This window comes from Sinohyriopsis cumingii, unplaced genomic scaffold, assembly GCF_028554795.1.
Source record: "Sinohyriopsis cumingii isolate HCF-2022 unplaced genomic scaffold, ASM2855479v2 utg002017l, whole genome shotgun sequence".
NCBI classification, from domain to species: domain Eukaryota; kingdom Metazoa; phylum Mollusca; class Bivalvia; order Unionida; family Unionidae; genus Sinohyriopsis; species Sinohyriopsis cumingii.
This window is the reverse complement of record NW_028316105.1, coordinates 1,723,083-1,750,112: the sequence shown is the minus strand read 5'-3', so window position 1 is coordinate 1,750,112 and position 27,030 is coordinate 1,723,083. Positions and strand designations below refer to the sequence as shown.

The 27,030-nt window shown below is 37.8% G+C and overlaps 1 long non-coding RNA gene across 1 annotated transcript; it reads right to left on the bottom strand.

The window, feature by feature from the left end:
* Positions 1-3,607: 3,607 nt before the first annotated feature.
* LOC149771245 (uncharacterized) lies at positions 3,608-25,086 on the bottom strand. The gene is made up of 5 exons (XR_016418379.1): positions 24,647-25,086; positions 24,020-24,141; positions 13,505-13,619; positions 4,171-4,277; positions 3,608-3,718 (listed from the first exon to the last, which is right to left on the bottom strand). It is a non-coding gene; the product is annotated as an uncharacterized LOC149771245 (long non-coding RNA).
* Positions 25,087-27,030: the final 1,944 nt, after the last annotated feature.

Sequence of the window (27,030 nt, the reverse complement as noted above, 5' to 3'; positions counted from 1 at the left end):
GGTAAGGCAAAATAAGGGGCCTTATGACTTAAATTGAAACTGTGAAAAAACAAAAGGTTCAAATGCAATAAACTTTTGTTTTTCCTCATTTGTTATATTACAGTGCCATGAAAGGTCATTTCTTTTATCTTTTTAATCCCTTGCCAATTTTAAGTCATCATCACTAACCAAGTCTCTAAATCAATTCTTGGCATATTTAGCTAAAATGGTGTCTACTGTTCCATTATATCATTGATTGTTTAGCTTGCTTGTATGGAGCTTAACACAATTTTTCAGGACATCATAGACTTTACATGGCAGCCAACATATTTATTGGAAGAAATCAACACACATAACGCTACTGGCAAGCTTTCTCATATACACACATTGGTTGGACTAGAGAGAGTTGATTAGTGATGTGTATGCCTAGACCATTCTATAATCCAGGGCCCCATGATTGAATACAGCTTAAAGAAATTAACCCTAATTCAATTTCCTTGTTGCATTTAAATCATAACACCCACCATGCAAAGTGACACATGTCTCAAGATTTTCAAATTTGTATATGTTTTGCAACTTTTAATTCTGAGTTGATGCATGTGGATGTGGAAATTCAGTTACTGAATACTTAGCTACTTATATAAGGAGCTCTCACACTGGTAAAAGCATGCAATTGGGATTGTATTTGCAAGAGGGCAATTAATTGTTCAAAATACTGTTTTAGCTAACTACATATGCGAAGGGTTGATGTATAAAAAAGAGGATCAAGAAATCCTAGCTGGTAAAGATAATTGTATCCAACTTGACAGAAAGTGAGAAGGCCTTTTAATTTTGTACAGCAGTTTCATTAAGGAACCAACTATAATACCATTAGAAGTTTATGAGCAGCAAAAACCACATTTAGGACCAACTAGACATCAAAACCATATGCATAGTTCCATTTACGGCCAACCAGACATCAAATAGGTCATCTAGTGAAAGCACAATGTCAAAATGACCAGCCATCTAGGAGAAGTAGCAAGGAAGGGGTTTTCCAGATGCCCATTAAAACAGCCATATTGGAGGTTAGATTGGCACTATTTTCATTTACGTCCAACTAGACATAAGAAGTCTTTCACTGATATGACGATTCATTCAGGAGAAGTAGTTATACCAAGATTTTCAGGATGGCCACATTGGTGGCCTTATAGGATGTCTGTACAGCACCATAATTCTCATTCAGGACCTGCTAGACATCAACATAAGTATTTTGTACACATGCTGACACGCTGACACAATTATCCATTCAGAAGTAGCGATAAAAAGTTTCTTAATATGGCTACTGTGGCAACCACATTGTATGTGTGAGTGGCACCATCTTGTTTTTTCTTCCAGATATTTTCACACAAATATCATATTTAAAGATAACATGAATTCATACAAGATCTTGTCAGTTTATTTCATAACAGACTTTTCCCTCATATTAATATAATCTTTTGAAAACATTTATACATTATAGTTCTAGAAATTTTTCATGCTCTCAGAAACTATTAAAATCACAGCAGAAAGTGTTATGTTATATCTTTATTCAGCACTGAAAAATATTTATGAACTCTTAAAGTTTTTTCCCCTATATTAACTTAATTTAATGAAGATTTTCAGACTATAACCTTTCCATTGGATTTATTTTTTCAAACATGGCGTAAAAAGTATGTTATAGTAACCAATTTTTACATTGCCTTCACCATTGCAGAAATCTCTATAATCAATTTCCTAGTAAAGAAAAGCCAAGAAAATAAATGGACAGTTAATATTCACTTCAGGATCACAGACCTGAGGCAAATATGTCATTGTTAAATCAAACATTTTTATTGTGTTTCCTTATACCTAAATATATATATATACTTGCTGTTACTCTAAACGAAGGCTGGTGATCCAGTTGATAACCTTTTGGGGGTTTTAAGGATGTCTTTAAAATTAAGGCCTTAAAAATGTTGAGATCTTATATTAAAAATGACAATTTGAGCCTTGCAGATTCATGTCCACAGGTGCCCAAATAAAATAAAAAGGGGGGGGGGTGCAAGGGGCAAGCTTGTTGGTGTGTTATAAAATAACTGACTTATCATCGGTGTGCTGACAGGTGATGTGTAATTAAATCACTGTTGTAATATTAATAATGAGTGAGTCTGCACAAAGGAATTTCATACAGCTAAACTAGCTCAACAACTAGAGGCAATTAAGAAATATATCCACATTCGTGATTCTGTCAAATGGCAGATACAACAGCATCAGGAAGCTCAAGTAGCATTTACAGAAGGTAAAGAGCCGCTATACTTGTTATCTTTTTAGGGATGTGCTTGGATTTTGCCCTCAAGCTGGAGCAGTCATAGGATATATAATAAATCGCCACGGTCGGAATTTATCCCCAAGCTGGGGTAATCGATGGGTAAAGTCTTATCCACAGTCGGGGTTTTATTCAAGCTTCAGGTGCAAGTTTTTGTGCATCTCCATGCCCTTGCATAAAACACAGTTACACGTTTTTTTATATAGATATTTTTCAGTTGTAGACAGGAATAATAAGTATTTGCGAGTGTTTGAAATGAATGGGTTCATTATGAATTGAGTGGCACTACATTTCAAAAGCAAAATTGGATTGAAATGCAAGAACTGTAGTACGGAATTAGTGTTGGTTCTGGATCGTAGAATGGAATTGTGTGTGTGTGATTGGATTTTTAACGTAGCTTGAATAATTTTTCAGTCATATTGCTACGATGTCTGCAGTGTGGCAGTTTATAGTGATGTATAGCACTGGGGCATCATGCTGCAAACATGTAGTATGATGTTGCACCCAGTCACATTATCCTGACACCAGGCCGATCAGTCCTAACACTAACCTCTTAATGCTGAGCGTCTAGCGAGGTAGCTGTTAATACCATTTTTGTAAGTCTTTGGTATGACTTGGCTGGGGTTTGAACCCATGACCTCCCGCTTCTGAGGCGGACGCTCTAACCACTAGGACACCGGAGTGGTCAGAATGGAATTGTAACAATTACAATGGAAGCAATTTGTATTATGCTTGTTGGGGCATTCCTCACTGATGGCTGTCAGTGACATCATCATGGGAATGTGTAACAGCCACATTTTGTAAGAACAAGGTGTAGTTGGTGAACAATACAGACACTTTTCTGCCATTTCCACTGGCATCATCTCATATGATGTTATTTAAAAAAACTTCCTACAACATACTCACAACATATAAAACCTATATGCAAATCTGATGAAAGCTGCTTGTGTTTCTGAAACACATATTCCATACTGGTGGCAAGAATGTCCAAATCTACATTACAAAAATGAAAACATTACCATCCATCTAGGAGTTGCAAATGTATGAAATCCTCTTGTTGGGTAGTTTTACTAACAGGCTTTACAGCAGGGCCTTCCATTAGATTTAAATGTGGCAGGTAAGTTGACAAAGTAGGGTGGGGGGTTGGGGGGACCTACCCCAATGGGGATAATTCATTTTTTTTTTAAAGTAGCATGGTGTAAAGTAAAAGTAGATGGGCTGATAAGGAATCCACTGAATTTACAGACTAAAGGTTCAGACATTTGTTTTTAAGAGAAAAATGAAAGAAGGAAACAATACAACAGATATTTTAATATGACTTTAATGTTTATTTTCTAGATTTAATTAAGATTATGAATCAGAATCAGTCTCCAACTCCACTGTAAAGTTTATCTATTACTTCTTCTGCTCAGGCACCTGCAAATTAAAACAAAATTGTAATGCTTAAATAAAGTCATATCATCTCAGCACTAGTTACATATGCAGAAGTCATGTTAATCAGCATTATAAAAATGTATGAAATTTTCTTCACTGCACTTGTGCTTCCCTTACTATCGTTAAGCCATGATACAAGATAACTTTGCACTTACTTGTCATTTCTGGCAAGTGGATGGTGCAATCAATTTGCACAAAGATGAATTTATTTCATCCAAATATTTCATGTGAATAAAAATTCCAAATGGAGGCACTTGTCCGATCAGACAAGATATATGCATATTGTAGTTAGCTGGACTCTAGCTCTGATAGTCCTGGGCAATAGGATAAGCTGATTTTGTTGTCAGTTTAGAAATGCATCCGCTTTGCAAATACTATGCTTTAAAAGACGAAACTGAATCCAATATTGATGAAATAAGAGTCATTTGGATTACCTTGTTTTTTATCATTCTGCATTGGTTGGGTGCATATTTGAGGGTCTCTGATATGGTCTCTTCCATTCCATTTGCCTTTGCTTTGCCATTAGTTTTCAAGCAGGCTTCTGCGTGAGTAATACAATGTTTTAAAATAAGTTTCACAACAAAGGATGCATTGCATTTTTCTAAATGCCAGCAATAATCAATGGAATATTTTTAAAACATGTACTTTGAAATGTGTCTCAAGTTACTTTATCAATTCATTTAAAAATCTCTGGCAAGTCACATGAAAAACACAATTTAAATCAAGCCATACTTACTTATCAAAGACTTTCTCATTCACATCCTTTACCTCACACAATAAATATCAGCAACACCAACATTAAATTCACACAATCAGTACAAAACCTAGGTGTTACTCTGGACAGTACTCTCACATTGCACCAACATGTCATGAACATATGCAAGGCTGCGTATCTTGAGCTGAGACGCATCAGCTCCATTCTCAGATATCTTTCAGTTGATGCCACTAAAACACTTGTGTGTTCATTACTGCTTTCAAGACTGGACTATGGTAACTCAATTCTGTCTGGTTCATCTTAATATCTACTGCAGAGACTTCAAAAAGTTCAAAACATAGCTGCTTGGATCATACTTAGAGTACCACAATCAGAGCACACCTCCCCGCTGCTCTGTACCCAACACTGGCTATCCATTCGATCCAGAATCAAACACAACATTAGTTCTCTGTGCTACGTTTCATTGACAGACTCTAGTCCAACATACCTATCCGACCTCACCTATGTGTACACACAAGCAAGATACTTACACTCCTCTTCCGACAATCATATACTCATTATTCTCACTATGAAAACAAAGTCACATGGACAGCATTCTTTTGCATACCAGGGCCCAGCAACATGGAATGAATTGCCCACTGAACTTAGACACAAAGACGCAGTGATCCCATTCAAGAGTGCTCTCAAAACTACTTATTCTGACTACAAAAACAAACTTAATGACTTAATAATGTTAACTACCTTAAATATTCTCAGCATGTTTTTTATGTTTTCTAATTTCATGGTGTTTGTTTTTGTAATCATATCATTGTGTATGTTTTTATGTTGTCTAATGTTGCAAAGCGCTTAGAACTTCTAAAGATTAGGCGCTATACAAAGTCCTCATTATTATTATTATTATATTTAGCTTGGATGAATATTTTTTAAATCAGTGGCCATAACTAAAAGATGGGATTTTGTTTTATGATCATAAAAGTATGTTGGACACCATCCATGATGTACAATGCTGTCTGACATTTCTATGCACCTAAGGTTTCCATCTCAAATATTAAAGCAAAATGCATACCGAATTTGACAGATTGATGAAAATAAAAAAAAGCAATGCTTACCATTTGAAAAGAGGCAATTGTCACTAGAATATTCTATTCAAAATGATATTAATTTTGGACACAGGGGATACCACCCCCATGTTTTCCTGACTCGTGATATGTCGGCCTATTCTGTGCACAGCTTTAAAAGATGTAATGTTTATCCATCGAGCTATAGAAATGAAATACATTTACTGTAGACTGTTTCTGTCAGCAGTTAAGTTGAGTAATTAGGTCAGGTTTATAGCTAGTTTACAAAATTCAATGTAGAATGCCAATAAATGACAAGATATATTTTTGCAAACTAAAGTGATCTTGAAAAAAGATTAGTAAAGTTTAACATTTTATAAAAAATAAGCTATTATGTGGAAAAGAAACAACAATGAAATAGGATGCAATGTGTTTACGTCTAGTTTTGGAAGGTACCGTCATAATTGTACCGTAGTTTAATGGGTGGAAAGGCCATTGAAAGGTAAGGGCAGTGCGGAGACCATCGAGTATGTTCCAGAATAGCTGAATCTTTGTAGATACATAGATCCATTCGTAACTTCAGTCCGCAAGCAAAACACTGTACTTCGTATCCCAATCCTGACTCGGGTCCGAAGTAGACAAATCCTGTTCTAGCTAAAACATACGAAGAAGGTAATCCTTCCCTATCCGTAGGCCATTTTTGAAACGTGTCCAATCGACGGGCACAATCACAATAGTCAGGTAAGAAGACTGGAAAATGGTAGGGTTTGAACTTGGAGTTCTCACTGGATTTCTCACTCGATTCTTGCTGCGGCGAAGTCATCCTTCTGGTGGGTGGCTATCCTCTTACAACCAATGTTTTATACCGACATGTCCATACGGCAAAGTAAAGTGGGTGGGAAGCCGCACTCGCTTCTGCTACACGATTTGAAAGACTTTTTCCAAGGGTCGACTGACGATGTGGTGTGTGGGTAAACGTACAATCTTGTTGGGTTGATAGGTGGTCACTTTCTCTAGACTGCAAGGCTTCTTTCAATATGCCAAAGTTGACCACTCGACTGGTACGATAATTCAGAGTAAGTCCTTTCACTTTACACTTCGTGTGCACTTCTCCTTGTTTGTCCCAGTATTCGTAGCCGTAATTTTTGGGACCACCACTAACGAAACTTAGAATCTTGTCATCGGGGTGCTTGTCTGTCCAGGCTCCTAAACGGTCTCCTTCGATGTCAGGGTGCTGTTGACTCGGGTGATCGATATAAATGCAACTGTCTTCGTAATTCACCAAGATCAAATCCTCACGAACGACGTCCACGTGTTTCATGAATTTGGCTTTGTCGTGAATCATCTGAAAGTAGCGGGAAGGTTCGGTCAAATACTCCGTCTTGGGTAAACACGGTCATTGTGCCATTTTACCCCACAAGCAATTTAACATCACTTTGGCAAACGATCGCCTGCCTTCGTTTTTCTCAATGTGATTTAAAGTAATGCCTTCTTGTGCCCAGAATTTCTCTCTGAATGTCTTTTGGTCTTCGGGAGTGTGACACCAGGACAGATAGCCACTGGCTTCTTGCTCAGTTTCAAAAAGGCATCCACATAGTCTGCGAAAATGCCTTTCTGTGTGGGGTCACCCTTGTGGAATTATTGTGTCTTGGGAAAGTGGCAAATTTCGTACACTTCTAACAGTTGGTATCCCATGTTCAGAGCTTTGAACAATTCTACGCTGACCCATGTCCCCGTCAAGGCCCGTTCTTCCTGGGTGTGATGACAAGGTTGATCTTGGTTGCACATTTCAGCACAAGTACGGCACAAAGGAAACACAAGTTTGCCTTGGCAATGGCGAGGTAAGACGGGATGGTATAGGTTCGTGGGAGGCAAAACTTTGCACTTGATCAAGCCTTCGTATTGTCGAATGTTTTTTAGGTCGATGTGTTCGGTGAACAATTGTGGGTGCCCTGCAGGAAAGCAACAATATTTGCACACATAGGGATACAGTGAACACACGTCCAAGTATTTGATTTCTTCTCCTTTCTCTTCGTCAGCTTGGTACAGCAAACAGGTGGCATTGGTCCTTCCTCCGTACAAACTATTACTTGGGTTCAGGGGGTCCATGAACTGGTAACTTTCCATGAGGCGTTTAAACTCAGGATCGGTGTTCAAACAGTGATTGTATTTGTGTTCCCACATTTCCACCACTTGCTATCCTTCCTGTTCTAACTTTAGGCGTGGCTGACAAATGGCCTGGTACAAGTCTTCCATGGTTCGTTGTAAGAACTGATTTTTAGTGCCGCGGTCAGGGTAACAGACGGGACATCCGTGAAATAAGCAACCGTTAAACTCGTACATGATCTTGGGGTTTTCTAAGTCCCAGCCATTGACCGAATGCATTCCGATGATCTTTCGCCCTGTCCGTTGCGGGCATGCTGAATCCATTTGTCTTCCTTGTCGCACAAGTAATGCAACCAGCATGGGGCTTTGACCGAGTATTGACGTTTGACATAGTTGGTCGTTTGAGGACTGATGACAGCCACAGTGTTTTCAAGCATGAATCGTTGTCGGTAGACTAAGGAACACGCTTTGGCAATGGTGCAAGCCTCTTTTAAATGATCAACCCCTCCATGTTCCATGAACAGTTCTCGAAATTTTCCACAGCATCGCCGTAAAATGTCCATGTCGGAACGACGATACTTTAGCATTTCTTCCTGAAAGTCGAAAGGGTCGGAGGCGTGAGCCTGGTACCAAGCGTAGAAAGTTTCTCGTTCAGTACGCATGTTGTCAGGGTCGTAATAGTGAGCCTGAGGCAAATGGGGTAGAACGGCGTGTTGATTGGCTTCTGTATTGAAAAAGTGTGGAAAGTACCCTTTAGCCATTTCTGTCATTCCAAACATTTTAGGCATTCGACTCAAAGGCATGGCTAAGTAGCTCATCGAATCTTTAAACTGCACTTGTCCCACTTGCATGAAAATGATTTTGGCTCCGTTCAAAGTGATTTTAGGACGCTCGATGCCACGTTCCGTATAACATCTCAAAAGAAACTGTCCATCGTATCCGGAGAAATTGTGAGCCATCACCGTGGCATGGTGATGACAATCTCCATAATAATGTTCGATGTCCTCTTGGCTCCACGTCTTGTCGATGGGGTCTAAGACCCATTGTGTGAAATCGGCTAGTGTGTTCAGTCCTTGAAAGATTTTTTCACGCCCTCCAGGAATCTTACTGCAGTGAGGGCAATAACTCAAGATAGGTTCTTGAATCACTTCTCGCACGCTCGATGAGCCACGCAGAAATTAGGAATGTGAATACTGGTCTCTTGCATGCATTCGAAATCGAAAAAGATGAAATTGCCTTTCTTCTTCTTGTGACCATCCTCTTTCTCTGGTTGGGATTGGTATTTTTGTATGTAGCATTGGTGTTCCAAGTCCACAATGCAGTGACAAATGTGACATTTTTTCTTTCCTGAACATACGTGTGCCTTGGTACTGTTGATACATAGACCTTGTCCACACATTGGGCACAATCTCAGGAGTTGACAAGCACATTTCTTCTGTGAACCTTGCATCTTCAGATGTTGTTGGTAACAGGCAGGGCTGACAAATGTGCGCAGACAAGCAGGACAATGCACTGGTTCTTGCCCTTCGCTCAGACAGGGTTGAGAGGCCAAACATCCTGAGCATTTCGATCCACAATGTTTGTGTTGCTCTCGATTATTATAACCATCATAAGTCACATTTCTCACAGTAATATTTGTATCCCAGGAATCCAGTGATAGTGGTAATGGTATCGAAATGGTCATCGTGATGATAGAGGTGAATGTATTTTCCATCCTTAAAGTCTTTCCCTCGAAACAACAGAGACCCGCGCACTTCTTGAGGGTGCACTTTCAAGGTGTATCGTGGAGCTAGGGCATCTTGCAATTTTTGCATCTCAGGAATGCCACAGGATGTGTCTTTGGACAGGCATGCTTGTTGTAACAGAAGTTCTGCTTCATTTCGTTGTTTGGCTCGGTTCGATTTTCGAATGTTCTCCCAGGCTCTTTTCCATTCTGCCGTTTCGTTCTTGTCGGCATAGGTTCATCCCACCACGATGGCTCGGGCTAAACACATGTGGTCTTGAAAATTGTTAATTTGGACAAGACTTGTTTTGGTAATGCGAAGGTTGTTGACCAATAAGGTCTTTCTGCATTGTCCGGTCCCTTGAGGAGAGACGTGGGTCATGTCCAGTGTGGCTTTTCCATCGGTGATGTCAAACTGGTCATTAGATTGTTGCACGTGTTGAATCTTGTCCATGACTTTGGAAGTGGTCAATTCTGCAGGGCTGCTAAACTCGATCCAAACAGGGGATTTCAAGCCATCATGTTGTATGGAAAGTCTCAAGCGATCATCTTCTTTGGGTTGACATTGTCGCTTGAGTGTGGTGAGCAAAGAATCCCACATGTCGGTGATGAACCCTTTTGCTTTCTCTAACAGTACTTCAGACTTGAAATCTTTAAACTTCACTGTGTATTTGTAAGCCGTAGTTCTAAATTTTCTAGAGGGACGCTTTTCCGTCTCTCGAATGTCATAGTACTTTTCAGGGTTGACTAAGGGTGGTAAACTTTGTTTAGAGGGTTTGGATTCTGGTTCACTCATGTCCTCTTCAAAATCACTGGCATGAATTTGTGCCAAGACTTCAGCCCTAGTACGAGGCGATAGATCACGTTTCTGCCTCTTACTTTCTTCTTCTTTCTTCTCAAATGAATTGGATCATTTCATCTCGATAGCAAAAAGTCAAATGACTAAAGTTTAAACACCATGGATTAATTTATAGTCATAGCAGACCAGCGTATATAAAGGGTATGTGTCTTGTCCTTTCACTATTCATTTCACTCTCAAACTGAGCACAACAATGGAAGAGACTACCAAGATCGAACGTTTCATCAGAGCTTTGCGAGGGGTCATTAGAAAATTCTCTTCAGACCAGCCGAGGGACTACTCTCCTTCCTTTCAAGATAAAAGTCAAGATACTTGCTATATCTGTCAGAAGAAAGGGCATTGGTCTTCAGAGTGTCCAGACCGTCAAAAAAGAAAAAAAAGGGGTTAGAAGAGACAAAAGTCAAGATACCTGTTATTATTGTCAAGAAAAAGGACATTGGTCACCAGACTGCCCAAAAAAGAAACAAGAGGAGTCAGAAGAAGAGAGGGATTCTTCAGAGGAAGAGGAAGAAGAAGAGGAAGAAAACAGACAGGTGAAGAAAAAGAAACAGGAGAAGAAAAGAAGGGAAGAAAGTGAAGAGGAAGAGGAGGAAAGGACTATGACGGTGAAGAAATTAAAAAAACAGAGAGTGAACAATGAGACAGAATAAGTCTATGAACTTTTTAAAGTGCTCTGTTGTGAATTGTGAATTGTAAATATTTATAAAAGAATAAATTAATTATAAAAGGTAAGTGTCTTTGGGTTTTGATTTTAAAATAAGAACCTACACTCACGCACACTCATACACAGACAGGTACTATTGGGTAAAATGGTTTTTATTAGTTATTGGCAATTGAAAGCCTATCTCTTTTCGAGAGACGTGGATGGCCCTGAAAAGGGCCTTTTTTGGTGTAAGGGGTGAGTTTAAACAATCAACTTTAACTGTCTTAAGCCTTTGCCATGGCCAAGGCCTACTTCTGGACTGCGTACTGTTGATGATGATTTCGTTGAAATCACTAAGGATGGTGCAGTAGGCGTAGTCACAGGGTTGGAGTGTTTAGCTTGGGAAGGTCGTATTCTCTTCGGCTGTAATAAAGAAGTCTGATACATCTGTTTCAGACTTCTTAACTAAAATGTCTAACAGTACCGTGACCGTTTGATTTTGACACCCTTGTTTCTTTGCTGCTGCGTCTTCTTCTTGTTGTTTTTTTCTTACCTCTTCTTCTTGCTGCTGTTGCTGTAGGAGAAAAGCTTGTTCCACTTCCTTTTGCTGTTGTATAAATTTCTCCAATTCTTCTTTCTGTCTCTGTCTAAAATTTTCCATGTGCGGTAATGAAGGAGAAGGTGACGAAGGTTCAGGAACAAATTCTTGCAAGGTAAAAAAATCCACAAAATCCCAATTCACCTCTTCTGAAAGTAAGTCTGGGTTCCCTTGGGTAGTCTCCACCATCAGTGCACCCAAACTGATCGTTTTCTGAGTTTCCGTCATGTTGAAAAACTGTCGCTTAGATTGACTACGCACAGGCGCTAGCGAATCTATATAGACTATGTGACGTCACAGACTGCTCTCTTCGGATTGGACGTGGGCTGACTGAATTTTGTAACGCGTGTTTGGATTGGTCAACAAACTCAATCCGTTTCAATCCTTCCTCCCCCTATAAATAAGTACAGTTCACTGCATTCCTTCACCTGTTACTCAGCACCCCAACATGTGGACCGATGTACAATCTTCAACGCTTGTGTCTTCGATGATGTTCCGGACGGACATATCAATGTATGTCCGATCCAACTGGACAGTTATCCACAGGACAGACACCAGCCTGTGGATGCGAAGAATCTTATGTGGAGCATCAAGGATGCCTCAAAAGAGTCTTAATCTATGGTCCTGCAGTCAGGCACAGCCTAAGGTCAAGAAGAAGATGTCACAGATGCCCTTTATGTTAAGGGTATATTAACATAAAACCAAAGGCCCTTTTCAGGGCCATTCCTATCTCTCGAAAAGATCTTGACTTTCAATTGCCTACCCCTTTTTTTATTTTTTTGTTTAAAAAAATAATAAAAAAATAGAGACCCCTCCCTGTTTCAATTTTCGCCTGTTCCATTTTCATAGACCCATCAGGTCGGGACCTTATTAAAATAGGGTCCCGACCCTGTTCCATTTCCCCTAGTCCCAAGACAGTCCCACGATTTATTCCCCATGTTCAATTTCCCTTGTCCCTAGAGTGAATAGTTTTTTTTCTTTCTCCCATGTTAAATTCCCCTTGTCCCTAGAATGGATATTTTTTTTTTTTCTCCCATGTTAAATTACATAGTCCCCAGAGTGGATATACCCTTTTTAACATGGAAGTTCCCTAGTCCCTAGACCGTCCCTATTCACTACTACCATTGTCATTACCAGCCTGAAACCCAATTTAATGCCATTTGTATAAATTCATTTCAAATAAATATTATGATATAGTTGAAGTGTAAAGTCAAGCAAGTATTCTGTTTGCAGATTTTACATTTTAGATATTATAGTAAAGTCATATTTTCTCTTGTTTAGTAAACTTTATTGCAACTGGTTCCAAAATAGTAAATCTTATTTAATGTTCATTCACCAGAATAGGTATTAATACAATCCCGAATTAACTGTATGGTACTAAAATATACCCTGATCTTGTGTGAGATTGTAATATACAGAACTATACCTCAAGACAACAATAATATATTGAATTTATATTGTATCAAGACTGTCATGGTTATGAACTCCAACTTTATTCAGGTTTTTTCATAATAAATGATCATCTTGTGCTATGGTTGAAAAGAAATCAAAGTTCAGTTTAACTCCATTCTCTCCACATTTGTAAGTTGTTAAGAGGCATACTCATCCTCAGTGTTATAGTAAAATGTAATCTTATTTGGATCAATCTTGGTGGTGTAATATATGAATGGAGAAAGAATATTATCATCCAGATTAAAATATGTTTTATTCAGACTCTACTAAAATTTTTAGTTGGATATGGGTTACGGAGCCTGATGTGTACGAACAAGGCAATGTGTACCATGACCTTTTTAATTTAACATTTTAAACTCCTGCAGAAGAAAGAGATTTTTTAGATCCATTAATCTGTATTAACAAAAACATTTCTTCAGTATGATTTTCAATTACTTAGTATTGACAAAACTCATATTTTAAAGTTGTTGTTTTTTTGTGTTTGGTTTGGCCTTTTATGGTAAACCAACACAAGTAAGTTATTTAGTGCCAAGGCACTTTAAGTATAGTGCCTTGCCCAAGGACACACCATGGTAGCTAACCCAGGTTGGTCTGATGGTAGAATTTGAACCTACCTTATTTCACAGGTCCAGAAAGCTAACCACTGAGCCACTACAGCTCCCCATCTTATAGTGGAATGCTGGTATACTTTATGATCAAGAAGGATGGGTTGGGGTATGCATGTTGCATCTGAAAAAAGTGATGGAATTTTTGTTTACATAATATTTTAGTCATACAATATGAATCATTTTCTATAGATTTAAGATGTATCAGATCAAGTTAAGAAAAATCATATATTCTGTTTCCTGGGAATGTACTAAAATTCACTGTTATTGTTTGATTTTTTGGTAGTAAGCTTACTTGGTATTTTTTTCTTTTTAACTTGAATACCTAATTTGTTAACATCCTATTCTAAATCTTCAGAGTTCTGTCTATTAAGTGACAACTGTTGATACATGTAGGGAAGTTTTTGTTTATATCTTTTGATTTTTGTGATTCTGGAAGTTGCAGTATTTGTTGTTGTATTATAACCATTTCAGTAATTTAATGAATGCAGAGTATACTGCTCTATAAATGAAATTTAAGTGAAAATAATGTAAAAGTATGTTTCACTGCAAATATAAATTGTTTAAAATAATATATCATTTATCGTATGACTATTCAATTGTGGTAACTAGTATTCCATCCAATATCTATATATTAAAATATGTCTTTTCATACAGCTGGTGATCATTTAGATACAAGTCCAATTGAACATAATCAAATTATCAATGCAGGTGTTTTTATTAGTAGTAGTATTGCAAGTATAAGTGTTAGTATTAAGATTTCATATACAGGTATGATAAGTGTATCATAATGTTTAAATGATGCTCCTTGTTACAACATAAAATATGTTCATTGAAACAAATGGTTCACTGGTAAATTGGCAGCAAAGGTCTTCACTGAATTATGTTGCATAAACTATTTTACAATAAAACATATATGATGCATCTCAATTATGATGAATGTGAGGAGGAGGATTAATAATAATGCAATTTAAGTTATCTTCATAACATAAGTTCTAGCAGATGTGTAATTTTTATGTGGTTCATCATCAGTTTGAAACTGGTCTGTGATTTCTGGATCTGGACATACCTGGTCCCCTGCTGTTGTGCTGCTATGGTCTTTACAGTTCATTAGGATATCAGTTACACTTGGTTTACATTTAGAACCCCATGGGATGGAATGCCCAGTTTGAAACTGAGAGAATGGTTAATTATCCATAATATAACTCCTGCAGTTATTATTAGGTTTGATATCAAGGTCTTTCTTTAAAAGCTTTTCAACTCAGGTTCTGTTCTACCATACAGATAAATAAAGTCAAATTCAAGGCTTTCAGATTTGTCCAGTTTGTTTCATGTGTTGCAGCAGACAGACTGTATATTGCCACTGTACCATATAAATATCAGTGCTTAGTCTGCTCTCAGTTGCTGTGGTTTGATTAGTTACAAGTGTCATCACATGTGACTAATTATTGACCAATGTAATGAAACTTGTATAATTAGAAGGCTGTATTTAAAAACTCTAAAGATCTTAAAAAGAAAATTGGATCGGGGTAAGTAAAACCTTTTACTTTGACCATTTGGCTAGAAAATAATTTTCAATAAGTTTAAATTGGATAATAGTAATATAATAATTAATTACACAAATCAGAATAAAAGCTATTTGCATATCCCCTTACAGCTGTTGCTTTTTCATAGTACTAAGTAGAATAAAGTATAGTTAAGACAGATAAAGAAATATCCCGTCATATATACCTTACATCAAATAAAGAAACTCAAGATGGATAACAACAAAATTAATGTCACATCATCAAATAGTTATCTCAGCTGCCTGGTCAACCTAAAGGCAGATAAACTAAGGCAAACTTACTCCGAAGCAGTCTCATCCCCCCTAAGAGAAAAACGACAGATACAGTTCTTAACGCCAATTTTCAACTCGACCCCAACTGACTCGATGAGTAGACTCTACCTGTCACCAAGCGTAAACGAGAATGTGGACAATCTACCGAGTAACCGCAAAACTACATCCGACATGAGTACCCAAACTGAGGAACAATACTCAACAAGCACAAAAACAACCCAGACCACGCTGGTTAAAAACACTAGCAGCCAGGGGACTCAAACTGAGAACCTACTAGATGAAACAGAACGCCCTCACCCTACCACAAATAAAGCAGTCACACACGACTCAACAAAAGGTAAGAATAATAGGAAAACCAAATCCCAAATACCAGTTAGAAAGAATAAGGAACACACTAACTGTCAATACAAGACCCAGCAAGCCGGTTATGGACAACGAAACAAAGTCAGCTAAAGAGACAAACACCAGGGGAAAAAAGACCAGTCTGCAAAATATCCAAAACAAGAAACACCCCGCTGAACTGACTCTCTTCGTCAAGGGAGTAAATTCCAAAATAACGAAGTTAGCCTTTAAAACCATAGCATGGCAATTGAACAAACATCACCAAGGAGAATTCACGCTTAAAAGCACTAGAGACGACTTGCTGATAATCAAATGCACCACTGAACAACAGATTGCCAAATATATGGAAATTGAAAGAATAGGCCAAATAAATGTTCAGGTCACTAGACACAGCAGAACAAAACAACACATAGACCCAAACCCCCCAAAAACACACAACAAAGGAGTCATATACGTATCAACTCAAAATAAAACCAATGAAATAGTAGACTACATAAGGAGTAAAGGACAGGAAGTAGAGAAAGCAATCCACCTAAAAACAAGAAGGGGAAAGGATAGCACTGCAGTGGTACTCTTTTTTAAGGGCGCCACCCCAGAAACTATCAAAATAGCCGAAAAACTCGAGGCTAAAAAAATTTTTGCTTTCAAAAACAAACCACGGTTCTGTGGCAACTGCAAAAATTGGGGGCATTACTCTAAGAGTTGCGGAAACCTATTCCGGTGCAATCAATGTGGTCTTCACCACCCAGACCGGAAAACATGTAGCGCCACCAATCAGCACTGCGCTAACTGTAGTGGTAACCACAAACCAAACCACGCAGAATGCCCCAGGGCTCTTAGAGAAGCCCTAATAGTCGAATATATGATCTCCCATGGGGTAAACTATAAGCAGGCCAAAACAAAAATCAGGATACCAAAAACAAAATAAATAGGTAGCACCCTCACTGGTAGGAAACACGCATAAAATGAAAACAACAGTAAATTAAACAAACTATTAAGACTTTTTGCACTAGAGATGGATTCCAGAGCAGAAATCAAAATATGGCAATGGAACGCACGCGGCCTTAGGGCCCACGCTGACCAACTAAATAACAAAATACTTGAACAGGAAAGAAAACCAGATGTTATATGCATACAGGACACCCACCTAAATGATACCTCACGTATCCCAAACATCATAGGCTACAACACCAAATACCTAAAGCATCGATCCCCCACAGCAAGAGGAGGGGGGTTAGCAACCTTTGTTAGAGATGGAATTACATCAGAAATGCATAAATTAACAGATAGTAGACCGCCCAATGACTTCGAAATACAGATAGTCAAAATAACCGCTCAAACTAAGCAGGTACTAATCGTTAACCTCTATGAAACAAATGAGCAGCGCAATTTAAGTGCAGACGAAACAATCAAAATGATTAAAGACTGTGGAGAATGGGTGGTAATATGCGGGGACTTCAATGCGCACAATGAACTATGGGGGAGTCAAAAGACGGACATTAAAGGAAAAATTGTAGAAAAATGGGCACAAAAATGCAACTTAGTTTTTCTAAACAACGGAATGCACACCCAGATAGATGACAGAACAGGCCACACATCAGCAATAGACCTATCTCTATGCACACCAAGATTAGCAGGCATTTCTGATTGGCAAGTTGATGAAAGCGACCCTATGGGAAGTGACCATTACCTTATAAATATAGAAATACAAATTAGAATACCTCAAAATAAAGCGTCCTTCACACCAAGATGGAAATACGAACAGGCCAACTGGATTAGGTTCAAACAGATAGGTGACTCAATCAACCCAGAAACCATATATCACCGGGACATTGACACCTTTAATGACAAATTAATAGAAACCATTAACACAATGGCCCAAGAAACAATTCCTAAAACTAAAGGAGTAGCACCCAAACCCACGGTGCCCTGGTGGAATAATGAATGTAAAATAGCAATTAAAGAGAAAAAAAGAGCTCTAAACAAATTCAAAAGAACTAAAAATAATAGGGACTTTAACTACTACAAGGAAAAGGAAAAAACTGCCAAACAAACTATTATGATAGCTAAACAAAACTCATGGAGAGAATTCTGCTCAAAACTAGATATTAACACAAAATCGAAGGAGGTGTGGCAAAGAATTAAAAAAATGAGAGGCAAAACTAAATCAATAACCCCCAACATACCTGGACAAAACAACAAACATAAGGCAGAATTATTCGCAAACTATTTCGCCAACATGTGTAGCAATACCAACTTAGAGGATAAGTTTAAAAATCATAAAAGGCAATTTGAGGAAAGCAACTCTGACAACATAAAGGAAGCAGGAAATAATGACGGCCCACTAAACCTTCCGTTTACAGAAGCCGAATGGAGAAAGGCCCTCGCCGGCAAAAAGACCACATCCCCCGGGGAGGACACTTTGGGGTATGAAATGTACAAGAACCTACCCAAAAAACTTGTCACAATTGCACTTAACCTCATTAATAAAATATGGGAAACCGGTACCATACCTATAAGATGGAAAAAGGCAGTAGTGGTCCCGATTCTTAAGCCTGGAAAACCCTCAAGCGATATAAAATCATACAGGCCCATATCACTAACAGACAATATATGTAAAATAATGGAAATTATGGTAAACAACAGGCTGAAATACCATTTAGAAAGCAAAGGACTACTAGCTAATACACAGAGCGGGTTTCGCAACTACCGAAGCACAATAGACCAACTCATGAGACTAGAAACCGCTGTCAAATTAGCATCTAGAGAAAAATTTTAAAAATCCAGATATGTTACAGCCATCTTCTTAGACATGGAAAAAGCATATGATCTAATGTGGACTAAGGGACTGATAAGTAAACTTAAACCATACGGAATAACTGGCAATATATACAAATTTATTGCTAACTTCCTAACCGATAGAAAGATACAAGTCAGACTAGGACAAGACTACTCCGAACGATACAAACTGGAAAATGGCACGCCACAATGAAGCGTAATCAGCCCAACTTTATTTAATATAATGATAAACGACCTGGAAACAGCGGTAAAACCCAACCACCTTGACTTATCCCAATTCGCCGATGACAGCGCCGTATGGAAAACTGGCAACCCGGCCAGCAGAGAAACGACCAAGCACTTACAAAAAGGACTAAACGATATAGGAAATTGGACAGATAAATGGGGATTTAAATTGTCACCTCTAAAAACAGTAGGCATAGTTTCCAATCCGGGAGGTGGCCACCCCCCACCCACTCCAAACTTAACCCTAAAGGGGGTACCCATCAAATTCGAAAAACAAGCGACACTCCTAGGTATGGTATTCGACCACGAACTCACGTGGGCAGCTCATATCCAAGAACTCGTAACGAAGTGCAAACGAGACATCAACCTCCACAGAAACCTCAGAGGGGTGAATTGGGGGGGTTGATCAAAAAACACTCGTTACCCTATATAGAGCACTTATAAGAGCAAAATTGGACTACGGTTGCCAGGTATATGGAGCGGCGAACGCCACGTTACTAAAGAAACTAGACACAGTCCAATCAAAAGCGCTAAGGGTATGCACCGGCGTCCTAAATGGTACCCCCACACAAGATATCTTAATAATAGTAGGAGAACCCCCGCTAGACCTAAGGCGGAAGGAATTGATGCTGCGATACTCGACTCGAATATCAATACACCAACCCAACCACCTCACGCTACAAGCCCTCTTAGCATGCGACAAACCATTCGATACAAAAGGAAAAAATAAAAAATACCTAGTGGGAAAATAATTATAGAATTAAAAAGGAAATTTCAAATCGCAAATATCAACCCAGAAAAAATAAGGTACTACCCAGACCCCCCGTGGACCTGTCCCACACCACAAATAGATCTTAGCTTACGTAAACTAGGACAAAAACAAAATGACCCGATAGGACTAAGAGCATCAATACTAACGTACATTGACAACAAATACGAGACATACACGCAAATCTTCGCAGATGGATCAAAAACCAAAAATCCAAATAAAACTGCAGCAGGGATAGTGATCCCAAAATTAGATGTCACCGTTGGAAAAAGACTCCCAGACCAATGCGCTATATACACGGTAGAATTCATGGCAATACTAATGGCATTAACATACGTCAAAACATACCCCACAACTAAGGCAGTCATTCTAAGCGACTCTTACAGTGTACTACAATCGTTAGCAACGGACCAATCCAAGAGCAGACCTAATATGATTAATCATGCAAGATCGCTACTTAAAGAGATTGAAAAAAAACAACAAACACGTTGAATTCGTATGGATACCCTCTCACATCCATAATCCCAGGCAATGACAAAGCAGATGCAGAAGCAAAAAACGCCACAAACGAACCAAAAGCCCAAAATATAGCATACAGCGTCACTGAAATCAATAACATGGGACAAGATCAATGACATGTGGCAAGAGCTATGGGAAAAATCGGATGCAAACAGTCTAATACACACGATGATGAAAAAAGTAAGTAGAAAAGTCGAAAGTCCGACCTTCAAAAATCCATACGATATAACAATAATAAATAGAATAAGAACAGGTAAAACACTATTGGCAGGATGCGCAGGGAAACACATAAAAAGGGGACCAACCGAAAACTGCCCCTACTGCCCAACTCCAGAAACAATCGCACACTTAATAAATATATGCCCCAAATACAACCAGGAAAGGGCCGAACTAAAATCTCAACAGGAACAAATAGGAGAACGGTGGACATACCCGGAGTTACTTGTGGCAAAAAACAATAACATAGGAATGACCTATAATAACATCATGACATTCATTAACAAAATAGGCAAAAGGGGACAAATCTAAACCGAATGAAGGGTTGGGTATAAAGAGAGACCATGTAAAGAAATTAAAACCAATAAACCTAAAAGATCGAACCAAAAAAGAAAAAAACCAATCAAAATATTACAAATCACTGTTTAGGAATTGTGACGGCCGGCTCGGGCTAGTGGGTTCACAGACTGACACCGCCGCTCATAACCCGAACAATAAAAACCAGATAAGGACGAATATTACAAAATCACTGTTTTGGAATTATAATGGCATGCTAGGCCCCGTAGGTTCAAAAAAAAAAAAAAAAATATAAAAAAATAAAAATAAAAAAAATATACATTAAAATAAATCACAAATAGCTAAGCTAAACAAAAATAACAGGTAAATAGCCAAGTGGTCAAAGCGAAGGGAAACAAAGGCAATCAAACCACCTCCCTCGAAGAAAACATCTCACGGCGAACATGGCAGTATCAAAAGGACGAGAAGACCAAAACAGAAACGGACACGGGATAAGGCAGAAAGAGCTGAAATAAAGAAGAGCAGGAAAAGGCACAGAATGAAGTTAAACGTCCTAAGGCAGTAAAAGAAGAAAGAACAGGACACTTGCAGACCTTGGGGAATGAAGGCAGAAACAATGAAAAGAGTATGCCTCAAATAATCAAACCACCCCCACCCCCCAGTATGAAAAGAATTGCCTTCCCGAAATCAAACAAAATAAATAAGGCCACCCCCCCCCCACATCTACTTATAAGTGTGAATGAGAAAGTGAGCGTGAATGTGTGTTGTCGGGATATGTGGGAAAAGCAGAAAAACGAACAAAAATGTCTATAGCCATCACACAAATATAGCATACACACTCCCTACCCACCTTTTTTTCTTTTCTTTTCTTTTTTTTTTTCTTTTTTACAAACAAATTTTACCACATAGGGCTTTCATTCTGACCCACGAAAGCCCTCTTTTGACCAACAACTTACTGGCCCTGAAACACACTGATTGGTTTAAAGCCACACGTACAAAATACTTAACCAAATTGAGATCTCCAAAACAAAATAAAGGGCTACTAAAAGCCTACTAGATGTGAAAAAATTTCCGGAAAATTCAAGTACGCAAAGTACACAAAATTTAATAGACCTTACAAAAGATAGGAAAATTCACAACTCAGGAATATCTGAAGCGTATGTGACAATCACATGTTTGGCAAGATAGTACAGGAATAGCCCAATAAATATAGGGAACTGGGCATTGATTGCAACGAAAATTTAATAATACTGCTGCTGGTGTGCTTCGGTTACTGCCTGAAATGAGAGAGGAAGGAGATGCAGGATGCAGAAACAGACCACCAACGGAGTACAACGATGGAGAAGGTTGCAGCGACGAGAGCCTGGGCGGGACCTTTTGGGGCACCTGGGCTTCGGCTTGCTTGCTTGGGGGCATTGTATAAGTTAATCGCTAAATTCAAAAAGTACACAAACGTGTACAAACTAAACAGTCGCACATACCGAAAGGTGCACGTGACTTTAATCCAATGAATGAATGAAATGTGTGCTAGAGGGTAGGGTTAGCAGTTATACTCCCAATTATGTTTGTGATGAGCAAAAGCAGCTGCACAAATTTGAGCTTTTAGTTTGGTTCTGGTAGGGTCAAAGGATGCAGGTACATTTTACATTAATTTTTTACTAGAAATAGCTATTTTCAATATTTTTCTGTGACAAGGCAACTAAAAGAATCAGTATGTGCCTTATGCATGAATAAAGTTCACTAGTACTATAACAAATTAGCATACTTTTCATCACCCCTCTACCATCAAGATTTTTTTATATTTACCTCTGTAGCAGACACAAATAAAAGTCGGCAGCTCATTTGCAGACTAAGTTACGCATATGATCTCCAATGCTCATCTAACTGTGACAGGCAGTCACCAACAAGCCAACCTATTTCCATGCCTAACTCGAAGTAAATCTGAACCACATTATAGATTTAGCTTATGTGTAAATTTATAAATGCTAGGCTTGTGATAATTAGGTTCATGCCTTCTACCTTAAAAATTAGAGGGATGTCAAAATACGAAACTATCCAGTGAGACCTATGATGTTAATTTTAATCCCTATGGGATTTGTGACATAAAAAACCCAAATGCTTTATGTATTAAAAGGTAACTAATGGGGGCAGGATCTGCAGTGAATCAATGGTTAGTATGCTAGACTCCTGATAAAAATGTTTGTGTTAAAATCCTGTTATCAAGTCAACCAGGTTACCTACTGCAATGTACCCTTGCCTTACTCCAATTCCCTCAGTACTCAGTAAACAACTAGTGTTGCTGTACATAACAAAACCAGTCCATATTGATTTTACATATTTTACTAAATCCTGACAAAAATAATTCTCTAAATAAAGAATGATTAATATGTGATGGTCTCGCATGTAATCAAACTCTTCCAAGCTTTTAATGATATGAACCGATTTATCAATGTTTATCAAATTTGCATGAAAAACTATTTCTTATTTGTCATCAAATATGTTCAATGTTTTGATCATATAAGCATTTCTGCTACATTAAATCAAAATAATCTTTTTGTCAGAAATAGAGCCCTTATAGTATTTGCAAGGTCAACCAATCAGATGCAGAATTTGAGTTTAATATGAATGAATATTTTTTTTACAAAATTGCTCCTTTGCTATATCTTGATGAGATAAATCTATTCACCAAGTCTGATGAAATTAATGAGAAATAGTTTTAAGAGCAGTAGCAAGAATGGCTAGTGAGATGTAGAACCACCACATTATATGCATAGATTTTGCTTATAGCCTCAGACATACAAGCAAATAATTAAACAAGTCAGATCTAAATTGGATCATAAACACTGTTGTGCAAATCACAAGAAACTCTGCCAATCAGATGCAAGGTCACTTCACTACCATACCTTTATCACACTCATAATAAGCATCATTGTGAAACTTGACTCTATAAGCCCAATGGCCAAGCATGATCAAACCTGAATCAGCAGTAGTGGTTATAACCTCATGTATTTGTATGCATCTTCACTTCTTCAATCTAGATCTCATTTATATAAGCATGTATTCTACGTTTAGTAAAAACTGCACTACATGTATAAATATTGCATGCGGTGGTAACATACTCAGATGAAAGATCACCTTATTATTATTAATGGTTAACACTCATCAAACTTCAAGGACAACTTAATGATTTTAGCCTATATTGTGGAAGTATGGCTTTTAGGCTGGTTAAAAAACTCAACTAATCTTATACATGATCACATGTATATACTTGGATTTTCCTCATTATTAGATTTATCCAAGATGTTGATTTAAGCCCAAAACCAAGTTTTATATAAACAAATTGATCAGAACTATGGACTCCAAAGTAGCTAATTTCTTACTGTTGAAAGACAGAAGGGGATGTGAAATAAATAACACACTCTGGACCATTACATAAACCCACTTAGCCTTTTGACCAGTTGAGATAAAATATCAACAATAATGTTAAATAAGATTGATAAATTATGTTTTCTCACATTACCTCTAGCCCTTTTCAACATGGATGGTATTTTTCTTCCACATATGTCAGCTCTTAATTAGTGGCCCTTTCCCATCATGAATGTTGTAGGTGAAACTCTCAGAATTAGGCTTTTTAATTTATATCTGTAGAAGAAAAAAACTATTGGTCTGCATATATCAATGTCACCATTTCTGTATTAGATTAAAATACCATATGTGTGTGTGTGTGTGTGTGTGTGTTAATTTTAGAATTTAAGCAAACTTGTCTCCATGTGTTTATTTTAAAACTGATGATGATAACACATAACAGGTTCAATGGATAAAATGTTATTTCTTACTTCTTACAACTGCTCATTATATCTGAATTTACATTCAATGTTTGTTTTAATTAACATATTTGGGATATTGGGCAAATTATTTATTTTGTAGTTTATCATTATATCATTTACCAGTCTTTTATCATTCAAATATGTAATATAGTACCATTATACTGACTTCATATTCTATATGATATCCCAGCAATACATATTAAGCAGATAAGTGCAAATAAAAATGTTCAGAATGTAAAATTTACTCCAAGCTCAAAGAAGATCAGCAAAAGATAATATCCAACAAATTACCAAACAAAAAGCGAAGTTAACGCAGTTACCTTTATTATGATGTCTCCAACACCAACGGTACTGTACAGCTACGTCTTCTGAGTTTTACCGTCATCTTGTCTTTCAAACCAGAATTAATTTCTTGAGCTCTTACAAAATGAAGAAACTTTTAAATACTATAATTTAAGCAGATTCTTTACATGCCATCAGATAAATTATGGCACAGTGTTATGTCTGTCAGCAAAACGCAACTTCACATTTGGACGGCGCGCTGTGTGGGCATCGCCGACACAGCAACTGACATGAATTCTCTATTAGCAGACAATGATTCGGAATAAATCCTTCGCAAATCTAACATTCTCGATTTTTCATAGTTCCACTTTTCATTGTTGCATCTGTTTGATTGTACAATTGCTAATGATGTTCAATGAATCAACTTCAATTCATCTGCTGTCTGAAATCCCGGTTCAGTTGGTATTTTCTTCCGCGCATGATGCCGTGTAAATAAAAGATACGGTCGACATTCAAAGTGGTTTAGGTTAATTTATTATTTTTCTTTATTAAGGTCATTTGCAGAAAGTGTTTCGCTAGGGTGAGAAAAAAAAATATAACAAAAAGAAAACTTTCTTTTCCAACGCTAATACTGTATATATTTCAATTTGTGATTGATGCTATAAATAAAAAAAAATGATAATAAAGCATTTTAGCCCGTGGCTTCGGCACGGCACTCGTTTTTGTGGGTTTTTTAAAATGTTGTTAGTGTTGTTTTGGGGTTGTTTTTTGTGTGTGTACCACACTAAAAAACATACCAGGTATTAGGCCTAACGTAGGAAAAGAAATTATCCTCTATTTATTACTATTCTTACTGTCAAATGACGCAAAAGTGATCAAATTGCTATTAAGATTTTGTTTTGTATAACACTTACCGCTCGTTTTCCTCGAGATAAAGCAGCCACTTCAAAATGATTATAAAATCTGTGACAGATGAAAAACGTGGTTTAAATAATTCGTAATCGCCTGCCTTAAAATACTGTAGGAATTTGCTAATGTATTTCATGGCCCTCGTTTGAATAGATACCAACGATCATGTATATCGACCAAATTTTGTATATTCCTGCCCACAATCATGTATTTTGTATTAAACCGTATATTACACGAGCGCTCTGTGGCAAACTCGGGGAGGGGGGGGGGGGGCGGGTCTCTATTATACCCAGAGGCGTAGCTATGATATTTTGCGCCCGGGGACGAACTATAAAATTGGCGCCCCAGCCCCCTCCCCGTTTAATCACATTTTTGAATATTACCCTTGTTTACTTATTATAATGTAACGTTGTAAGCCTCATTTTGGCGCCCCTGTACCTTGGCGCCCGGGGACATATGTACTCCCCTTCCCCCCCCCCCCCCAGCTACGCCTCTGATTATACCTGCTGTATCAGTTGAGAAATATATTGAACAGATCAGGCCCCAATACTCTCGCTCTGAAAAACATTAAAATAATTATATGCAGAATATCGGTAGGTCTCCCTCTTGCCAAAAATGTCAGCACCATATATATTTTGCAAGTAATGTAATGGGTATAATAACACACACACACACACACACACACACTTTTTTTTGGGGGGGGGCAACGGACAGATGCCCCCATTTCCCAAAAAAAATAAAAAGTATTTTATATTTGTGTATTTCCCCCTCAGATGTGTTCTACGTTTTATTAAAACAAAATTTTATATAAAAAATTTAGTTTTTAGAATTTTTGATGGGGTATTTATGTTTCCATAGTGTTATCTAAAGGGTTGTTCGTCCGAGTCTGGTTTCCCTCACCTTGCTCGAAGTTCATTCCCTTGAAATGTTTTGTAACCTTTGCTATATGTCGCCTAGGTCTCAGTGTTTGCTATATGTAATGGTGTTATATTGTGTGTATGCTATATTTTCTTTATGTTTGAGACAGCAAGTATAGATCAAATATCTTTCCCAGTTGTATTTCTTCCTTTATGATGTTATATTGTATCTTTTAATTTGTTTTATGGTTTTCTAATTTTGACGATGGAATGGTGTACTATTTAGATTTTGTTTAAAAAAATAATTTCCTATTTTATTATTCGAGTGATAATATGTGTCGTTCCTCATAATAGTCTTTAAAGATGTTGATAGGTAGGTTACGCTCGATCCAAGGTTCACGCTTCTTTATTCTCTATGTGTTTTTCCTGGGTCGCGTTAGGCCTCCTTTATTTAGTTTATCTGATTATGCTTTATTGAAAGATCCAAACGTATTTATGAGACCACATTATTCTATAGTGGTCAACCATGCAGTGCGGGAGAAGTTAGTAGGGTTTTAAACTAAGTGTTATACAGTATGTATTTGTGTCTTTATTTTGTCTGTTTATGTTCTACATTGGGTGTTTTCAAAGACTCATGATGGGCCTATGCACTTCAC